Genomic DNA, 10,885 nt, shown 5'->3' with positions numbered 1-10,885 from the left:
TTCTTCAAAAATAAAGCCATTAAGAAAAGCGCCTTTAACATCCATTTGAAACAACTTAAAATTGTTATTACTAGCATAGGCAAGGAGCATCTTTATGGCTTCTAATCTAGCCAAAGGAGCGAAGGTTTCTTCGTAATCGATACCTTCTTCTTGGTTGAAACCTTTGGCCACTAATCTAGCCTTGTTTCTAACCACGATACCAGATTCATCTTGCTTGTTTCTAAAGACTCATTTAGTACCAATAACTAAATGGTTATTTGGCCTAGGAACAAGCTTCCATACCTTATTTCTCTCAAATTGATTTAACTCATCTTGTATTGCGATAATCCATGAATCATCTTTTATGGCTTCGTCAATACATTTAGGTTCAATTTGGGAGAGAAAAGCGGCGTTGGCATAGAAATTTTTAAGAGAAGAACGTGTTTGAACCCCCTTAGATGTATCTCCTAAGATTAGCTCCTTAGGATGAGCATCTACATACTTTCAATCCTTGGGTAAAGGTGTTTCGGAAGTGGATGCATCCAAGTTGCTAGTTGGAGAAGGGGTTTCATTTAAATTCAAAGAATTAAAATTAACATCATCATCAAAATCATTTTCCTTGACTTCGGAAGTCTCATTGAAAACAACATGAATGGATTCTTCTATAATTAAAGTTCTTTTATTGAAGATATGAAAAGCTTTAGAAACTGAAGAATAACCAAGAAAAATTCCATCATCAGATTTAGCATCAAATTTTCCTAAGGCATCTTTTTCGTTCAAGATAAAACACTTACACCCAAAAACTTTAAAATATGAAACATTGGGTTTTTTATTTTTCCATAACACATAGGGAGTTTTGGTGAGTAAGGGTCTTACTAGAACTCTATTCAAAATATAGCATGCAGTGTTTACGGCTTCGGCCCAAAAGTATTTGGGTAGGCTATGTTCATTTAACATGGTTCTTGTCATTTCTTGTAAATTTCTATTCTTTCTTTCTACTACTCCATTTTGTTGAGGATTTCTTGGAGTGGAGAAGTTGTGGTTGTATCCATTAGATTCATAAAATTCTTGGAAATCATGGTTTTGAAATTCACCACCGTGATCACTTCTAATTGACGAAATCATAAAATTCTTCTCATTTTGAACAAGTTTACAAAACTTAGTAAAATATCTAAAGCATTCATTTTTCTGTTTTAAGAAGTAAGTCCATGTGTATCTGCTATAGTCATCCATAATGACGAAGGCGTATTTGCTACCTCCTAGGCTTGATGTAGAGATTGATCCGAACAAATCCATATGGATCAATTGTAAGGGCCTAGAGGTGCTTATTTGATTCTTAGATTTGAAACTACTCTTAATTTGTTTTCCTAATTGACAAGTATCACACACATTATCTTTGATGAACTTGATATGAGGAATTCCTCGTACAAGTTCTTTGGATGATATTTGAGTGATTAGTTTCATGCTAGCATGATCTAATCTCCTATGCCAAAGCTAAGCATCCTCATTCAAAACTGAGAAACACATTTCATTGCAAAGATCATTAATGTTAATGGTGTATATGTTATTCTGTTTTAATGCAATCATAGATGTGTTTTGGTGTGGTTTTTCAATGATGCAAGCATTTGATTCGAATTTGACGATATATCCTTTATCACATAATTGACTAATACTTAAGAGGTTATGTTTTAAACCATCAACTAAAAAAACATCGTCAATAAAGAAGTTGGATTTGTTACCTATAGTTCCTTTGCCAATGATTTTACCCTTGTTGTTGTCTCCAAAGGTGACATAGCCTTCGTCTATGCTAGTGAGCTTAGAGAATTGAGATGGATCTTCGGTCATATGCCTTGAGTATTCACTATCAAGGTACCATCTCTTGCTCTTAGCTTATGATGGTGAATGTCTCTACAAGAAAGGATAATTTTTAGGTACTCATTTACTTTTGGGTGCCTCAAAAACTGATCTACATTGTTTATTATGTTGCATAGAGTTTATCATGGTTCCTTTATGAACCCAAATCAGTTTGTTCGGACTAATTTTCTTGAATGGACAATGATACATTTTATGTCCATGTTTGCAACAAAAGTTACATTTGCTTTGGTGTTGAACATGTAAAATAGTGCCTTTTATGAAGGTGGTTGGATTTTGGTGAGGACTTCTTACAAATCCGATTCCACTTCTTTTGGGAACGTGACCCTTGTTTGTAAGGATCATGTTCAAAGACTTGCTACCAACCTCGAATTTCTTCAAGGTGTCCTTAAGTAACAAGTTTTTCTTTTGGAGAGTTTCTAGATCATGGCATTTTTCACATTGAATTAAGCTATCATGATATTCAGTTTTTAATTTATCAAAATTGCTAACAAGACTATCATGCTTATTTTTCAGCAATTTATATTTTCTATTAATTATTTCGCATTCATCAAATAAGTCATGGAAGGTATTTAATAATTCATCAAATGATAAATCTACATCAATTAAATTTGTTACCTCTTCTCCGATGGCCATTAAGGCGTAATGAGCAACTTGCTCAGTGTTGGACTCCTCTTCTTCGGACGCGCTCAAGTCATCCCACGTTACTTTGAGCACCTTATTCTTTTATGTTCTCTTCTTGGCTTGGGGACAATCACTTTTGTAGTGTCCCGGCTTTTTGCATTCGTAACAAATAACTTGGTCCTTTTTGGGTTCAAGTTTATTTTTTGTGTCACTTTTAAACTTGTTTCTCTTAATGAATTTTTTGAATTTCCTTATTAGAAGTGCCAAGTCATCGTCACAGTTCTCATCACTTGAGTTTTCTCTCAAGTGGTCATCTAAAGTTCTAAGTGTCATATCCTTCCTGTTCTTTGGAATGATGTCTTCTTGCTCTTCATGAGCCTTGCAAGTTATTTCATAGGTCATTAATGACCCGATTAGTTCTTCAAGAGAGAAGTTGTTTAAATCTTTAGCCTCTTGAATAGCAGTGACTTTAGGGTCCCAACTCTTAGGAAGGGATCTAAGTATCTTATTTACGAGCTCAAAATCCGAAAAACTTTTGCCGAGTCCTTTTAGACCACTAACGACATCCATGAAACGGGTGTACATGTCGCCAATAGTCTTGCTTGGTTTCATTCGAAAAAGTTCAAAAGAATGTATCAAAAGATTGATTTTTGACTCTTTCACTCTACTTGTGCCTTCGTGAGTCACTTCGAGTGTATGTCAAATATCAAACGTAGTTTCACAAACCGAAACACGATTGAACTCATTTTTATCAAGCGCATAAAATAAGGCATTCATAGCCTTTGCATTAAGAGCAAAAGTCTTCTTCTCCAATTCATTCCAATCGATCATTAGAAGAGAAGACTTCGAAAATCCATTTTCGACAAGATTCCAAAGTTCAAAATCCATTGAAATAAGGAAGATTCTCATTCGGGTCTTCCAATAGGTGTAGTACGTCCCATTGAACATGGGTGGACGTGTAATAGAGTGGCCCTCTTGGTTTCCGGCGTATGCCATCTCTCTTAGGTTTTAATCCATTTGAGAGTTAACCCCGCTTTGATACCAATTGTTAGGATCAAGAGCACTAAGAGAGGGGGGGGGAGAGAGGGTGAATTAGTGCAGCGGAAAACTTTCGACGATTAAAACTACGTTTGTACGTTGAAATCCGATTCTGACGTAAAAGTCGTTTCATGCAGATAATAACTTTGAAAGCTGACGGAAATGTATTTGAAGTAAAGTAAGGTAGGAAGTTTGCAGTTAAGATAGAAATCGGAATGTAAGCGCAAACTGAAATATGATGTTCGTACGATAAAACCGATTTCCGACGTAAAACCGTTTTCGGAAACTTAACTTGAAAGTGAGTTCGTAAAAGAGCAGAAGGCAGTAAGCTATTGAGGATGTTTGCAGTAAAGATAAAATGCTCAAAGTAAATGCAAATCGAGATTTAGAGTGGTTCGGTCAATCTTGACCTACATCCACCAATGAGGTCACCGACGTCCACTAGAGGCCTTCCTTCAATAGGCGAAGGCCAACCACCCTTTTACAGTTTCACTCCTTTTGACAAGCTTAGGAGACAACCCTTACAAACTTTTCTCTCCTCTCTTGAAAGATCAAAACTTGGAAAAAGAGGGAGGAGAACTTCTAGCCTTTATAACACTTTTGAGCTCTAAAAATCACAGAGTAAGATTGGATTTTCGGTGCCCTTTCATGCAGGAAAGGGTGGGGTATATATAGGCCCCAAACTAGTTTGAATTTGGAGCTCAAAAATATCTTTTCCCGGATTTCCGGGGTCTTGGGAGTACCACCTCCTGACTGGGGCGGTACAACCGCCTAGCAGCTCGGAGACTGAGCTTCTGGGCGGTGCCACCGCCTGACAGGAGCGGTTGCACCACCCAGTCTCGCTTAGAGACTGAGCCCTGGTGGTGCCACCACTTGTCAAGGGCGGTTGCACTACCCAGTCTCGCTCGGAGATTGAGCCCAAGCAGTGCCACCGCCTGCTTGGGGCGGTTGCACCGCCCAGCTTTCTTGGGAGACCCTCTCCTTGTCGGTGCCACCGCTGACCCTGGCGGTGCCATCGCCTAGTAGGAATTCTGGTCCGAATGGGTTGATCCATTCGACCCAATTTGGGCCTATCAAGGGCCCAATTGCCCCCAGATTAAGTTAATGGGATCACCTCCCATTCCTAACTTAATCTACATGCTAACTACGACAATTCTTAAGACATTTACTATAGCTTGCTCCGGTGCATCAATCGCTTCTTCCGGCGAACATCCGACGAACCTCTGGCGATGCTCCGATGAACTTCCGGCAAACTCCTGGACTTGCGACGATCCACTTAGCGAGTTCTGACGAGCTTCTTTTGGCAAGCTCCTGGACTTCTCGGATTTATTCCCGTAGAACTTCTGACGACCATCCGGACTTTCGTCGAGCTCTCGAACTCCCAACGTGATCATAGTCTTTGACTCCGGCTCAACTCCTGCTGCATTCTTACTTTTATTGTAGTTAATCCTGCACACTTATCTTAACATATGGATTAGATAACAAATGACAATTGACTTCATCATCAAAATCCGAAATATAACAGACCAGATATTGCATTTTCTATTGGTGTAGTATTCAGGTTTATGCATAGCCCAAGCAAACATCATTTTGGAGCTATTAAAAGAATTTTGCATTATATTGCTAGAACTACAGATTATGGTATTTGATATTCTCATAATTTTAATTGTAAATTATCTGGTTTCACTTATAGTGATTGGGCAAGAGCTTTAAATGATCGAAAGAGTACTTCAGGCAATGTTTTTAGCCTCGGATCGGGAGCTATATCTTGGAGTTCTAAAAAGTAAGCAACAACTGTCTTATTAACATTGGAAGTAGAATATATAGCCATAACATCAGTAGTTTGTCAAGCAATATGGCTTAGAAGACTTCTTGAAGATCTTCATCAAGAACAAAAAGAAGCAACGAAAATATTTTGTGATAATAAAGCCATAATTGCAATGACGAAGAATCCAACATTTCATGGAAGAACGAAGCATATAGAGATGCGCTATCATTTTATCCAAGATCTTGTAGCAAGTGGAGCCATAATAATGAAGTATTATGGAACAGATAAACAAGTTGCAGATATCTTCACCATGTCGCTTTCAGTCCAAAAGCATATTTATTTCTATTGAATCTCGGATTTTGATGATGAAGTCAATTTTTATTTGTTATCTAATCTATATATTGAGATAAGTGTGCAGGATTAACTATGATGAAAATAAGATATGCAGCAGGAGTTGCGCCGGAGTCAAGACAATGATCACGTTGGGAGTTCGAGAGTTCGACGGAAGTTCGGACAGTCGTCGGAGGTTCTGCGGGAACAAATCCGAGAAGTCCATGAGCTTGCCAAAGAAGCTCGTCGGAACTCGCCAAGTGGATCGTCGCAAGTCCAGGAGTTTACCGGAAGTCCGCAGGAGCATCACCGAGGTTTCATTGGATGATCGACGGAAGTTCACCGGAAGCTCGCCGAAAGAAGCGATTGACGCACTAGAGCAAGTTGTAGTAAATGTCTTAGGAAATATCATAGTTGGCACAATGATTAAGTTGGAAATGGGAGGTGATCCCATTAACTTAATCTTGGGGCAATTGGGCCCCTGAAAAGCCCAAATTGGGCCGAATTGATCAACCCATTCGGACCCTGATTTCTGTCAGGCGGTTGAACCACCCCAGCCAGGCGGTGGCACCGCCTGGGCTCAGTCTCCGAGTGAGACTGGGCGGTGCAACTGCCCCTGACAGGAGGTGGCACCGCCTAGGCTCGGTCTCCGAGCTCTGGCTGAGCGGTGCAACCGCCTCAGTCAGGCGGTGGCACCACTTGAGCTCGGTCTTCGAGCTCTGGCAGGAGGTGCAACCGCCCCTGACAGGAGGTGGCACCGCCCAGAGGCTCAGTCTTCGAGCTCTACCAGGCGGTGCAACCGCCAGATCCCGGAATTCCGGGAATTGACCGTTTTGAGCTCCAAATTCAAACTGCGTTGGGGTATATAAATACCCCACCCTTTTAGCACTGAAAGGGCACCCAGAAACCACCGAAATTCTGATTTTACTTTGTGATTTTTAGAGCTCAAAAGTGTTGTATGAGTTGAAAGTTCTTCTTCCTCTTTTCTTCCAAGTTCTAATCTGTTAAGAGAGGAAAGGAAATTCTGTAAAGGCTGTCTCCTAAGCCCGTCAAAAGGAGTGAAACTGTAAAAGGGTGGTTGGCCTTCGCCTATTGAAGGAAGGCCTCTAGTTGACGTCGGTGACCTCGTCGGTGGAGGAAGCCAAAAGTGGAGTAGGTCAAGATTGATCGAACCACTCTAAATCTCGGTTTGCATTTACTTTGAGCATCTTATCTTTACTGCAAACCTCCTCAAAAGCTTACTGCCCTCTGCACATATATGATCGTGTTTCAAGCTTTGCATTTTCCGAATCGGCGTTTAGACGTAAATCAGTTTTATCGTATAAACATCATATTTCAGTTTGTGCTTACATTTTAACTTTCATCATAACTGCAAACTGCCTTCATAGATTTCCTTTAACTACATCTCGCTTGATTACAAGTTAAAGAGATTTACGAATCGGCTTTTCTACCGAAATCGTTTTTATTGTACGAACACTTTTTTAATCGTCGAAAGTTTTCCATTGCACTAATTCACCCCCCCCCCCCCCTCTTAGTGCTCTTGGTCCTAACAATTGGTATCAGAGCGGGGTTAACTCTCAAACGGATTAAAACCCAAGAGAGATGGCATACGCCGGAAACCAAGAGGGCCATTCTATTACACGTCCACCCATGTTCAATGGGACGGACTACACCTATTGGAAGACCCGAATGAGGATCTTTCTTATTTCTATGGATTTTGAACTTTGGAATCTTGTCGAAAATGGATTTTCGAAGTCTTCTCTTCCAATGATCGATTAGAATGAATTGGAGAAGAAGGCTTTCGCTCTTAATGCAAAGGCTATGAATGCCTTATTTTGTGCACTTGATAAAAACGAGTTCAACCGTGTTTCGGTTTGTGAAACCGCATTTGATATTTGGCACACACTCGAAGTGACTCACGAAGGCACAAGTAGAGTGAAAGAGTCAAAAATCAATCTTTTGTTACATTCTTTCGAACTTTTCCGGATGAAACCGAGTGAGGCTATTGGCGACATGTTTACCCGTTTCACGGATGTCGTCAACGGTCTAAAAGGACTCGGAAAAAGTTTTTCAGATTTTGAGCTCGTAAATAAGATTCTAAGATCCCTTCCTAAGAGTTGAGATCCTAAAGTCACTGCTCTTCAAGAGGCGAAAGATCTAAACAACTTCCCTCTTGAAGAACTAATCGGATCATTAATGACCTACGAGATGATTTGCAAAGCTCATGAAGAGCAAGAAGACATCCTTCCAAAGAATAGGAAGGATATGACACTTAGAACTTCAGAAGACCACTTGAGAGAAAACTCAAGTGATGAGGACTGTGACGATGACATGGTACTTCTAACAAGAAAATTTAAAAAATTCATTAAAAGAAACAAGTTTAAGAATGAAATAAAAAATAAATTTGAACCCAAGAAGGACCAAGTTATTTGCTATGAGTGCAAAAAGCCAGGACACTATAAGAGTGATTGTCCCCAAGTCAAAAAGAGAACATCAAAGAAGAAGGCGCTCAAAGCAACATGGGATGACTCGAGCGCGTCCGAAGAAGAGGAGTCTAACACCGAGCAAGTTGCTCATTACGCCTTAATGGCCATCGGAGAGGAGGTAACGAATTTAATATATGCAGATTTATCATTTGATGAATTATTAAATGCCTTCCATGACTTATTTGATGAATGCAAGATTATTAGTAGAAAATACAAATTGCTAAAAAAGGAGCATGATAGTCTTACTTGTAATTTCGATAAGTTAAAAACTGAATATCATGATAGTTTAGGTTCATGCATAAAATGCCATGATCTAGAAACTCTCCAAAAAGAAAACTTGCTACTTAAGGACACCTTGAAGAAATTCGAGGTTGGTAGCAAGTCCTTGAACATGATCCTTGCAAACAAGGGTCACGTTCCCAAAAGAAGTGGAATCGGATTTGTGAGAAGTCCTCACCAAAATCCAACCACCTTTGTAAAAGGCCCTATCTTACATGTTCGACACCAAAGCAAATGCAACTTTTGTTGCAAACTTGGACACAAAACGTATTATTGTCCATTCAAGAAAATTAGTCCAAACAAATTAATTTGGGTTTCTAAAGAAACCATGATAAATTCTATGCAAAATGATAAACAATGTAGATCTATTTTTGAGGCACCCAAAAGCAAATGGGTACCTAAAGATCATCCTTTCTTGTAGAAACCTATACCATCGCAAGCTAGGAGCAAGAGATGGTACCTTGATAGTGGATGCTCAAGGCATATGATCGGAGATCCATCTCAATTCTCTAAGCTCACTAGCATAGACGAAGGCTATGTCACCTTCGGAGACAACAACAAGGGTAAAATCATTGGTAAAGGAACCATAGGTAACAAATCCAACTTCTTTATCGAAGATGTTTTGTTAGTTGATGGTTTAAAACATAACCTCTTGAGCATTAGTCAATTATGTGATAAAGGATATATTGTCATATTCGAATCTAATGCTTGCATCATTGAAAAACCACATAAAAACACGTCTATGATTGCATTAAAATAAAATAACGTATACACTATTGACATCAATGATTTGTGTAATGAAATGTATTTTTCGGTTTTGAATGAGGATGCTTGGCTATGGCATAGAAGATTAGGTCATACTAGCATGAAACTAATCACTCAAATATCATCTAAAGAACTTGTAAGAGGAATTCCTCATATCAAGTTCATCAAAGATAATGTATATGATGCTTGCCAATTAGGTAAACAAATTAAGGGTAGTTTTAAATCTAAGAATCAAATAAGCACATCTAGGCCTTTACAATTGATCCATATGGACTTATTCAGACCAATCTCTACATCAAGCCTAGGAGGTAGCAAATACGCCTTCGTCATTGTGGATGACTATAGCAGATACACATGGACTTACTTCTTAAAACAGAAAAATGAATGCTTTAGATATTTTACTAAGTTTTGTAAACTTGTTCAAAATGACAAGGGTTCTATGATTTCGTCAATTAGAAGTGATCATGGTGGTGAATCGTTAGGATCGAGAGCACTAAGAGGGGGGGGTGAATTAGTGCAGCGGAAAACTTTCTGCGATTAAAATCGAAAGCTGCGTTCGAACGATAAAAACAACTTCTGTATGAAAGTTGATACTAAGCAAGGTTAAAGTCAAAATATGCAGGCAGTTTGCAGCTATGATGAAAACCAGAATATCGGCGCAAACTGAAATCCGACGTTTGTATGAAGAAACTGATTTACGTCTAAATGCTGATTCGTAAATCACTTGATTAGATAAGACGTAGTTTAAGCAGGAGTATAAAGGCAGTGTGCAGTTATGGTAAAGCTCAAAATGTAAACGCAATCTGCAATATGATGATCATACAAAAAAGCAGATTTACGTCTAAACGCAGATTTACGTCTGAACCTTGAAACTCGTTCGTAAAATCGCAGAGGGCAGTAAGCTATTGAGAAGTTTGCAGTGAAGGTAAAATGCTCAAAGGAAATGCAAACTGAGATTTAGAGTGGTTCGGTCAATCTTGACCTACTCCACTTTTGGCTTCCTCCACCGACGAGGTCACCGACGTCAACTAGAGGCCTTCCTTCAATAGGCGAAGGCCAACCACCCTCTTACAGATTCACTCCTTTTGACGGGCTTAGGAGACAACCCTTACAGAAGTTTTCTCTCCTCTCTTTACAACTCAAACTTTGAAGAACAGAAAGAGGAGAACTAGCAGTTTTGAGCTCTAAGAACCACAGAAAGACAGCAAGATTTCGAGTGTGTGTTCTGTGCTTTCAGTACTGAATGGGTGGGGTATTTATAGGCCCCAACCCAGTTCAAATTTGGAGCTCAAATCTGTCAATTCCCGGAATTCCGGGATCAGGCGGTTGCACCTCCTGACTGGGGCGGTTGCACCGCCTGGCAGAGCTCGAAGACTGAGCCTCTGGGCGGTGCCACCTCTGTCAGGGGCGGTTGCACCTCTCTACCAGAGCTCGAAGACCGAGCTCAGGCGGTTGCACCGCCTGACTGGGGAGGTTGCACCGCCTGGCAGAGCTCGAAACTTGAGCTCTGGCGGTGCTACCTCTTGACAGAAGAGGTTGCACCGCCCAGTCTCGCTCGGAGACTGAGCCCGGGGCGGTGCCACCTCTTGGCTGGGGCGGTTGCACAGCCCAGTCTTGCTGGGAGACATAGCCTGGGCGGTGCTACCTCCTGGCTTGGGCGGTTGCACCTCCCACAGCAGCCAGGGTCCGAATGGGTTAATCCATTCGGTCCAATTTGATTCTTTCAGGGGCCCAATTGCCCCAA

This window comes from Musa acuminata, chromosome BXJ1-6, assembly GCF_036884655.1.
Source record: "Musa acuminata AAA Group cultivar baxijiao chromosome BXJ1-6, Cavendish_Baxijiao_AAA, whole genome shotgun sequence".
In the NCBI taxonomy this organism is placed as follows: Eukaryota; Viridiplantae; Streptophyta; class Magnoliopsida; order Zingiberales; family Musaceae; genus Musa; species Musa acuminata.
Note: the sequence above shows the minus strand (reverse complement) of the source record.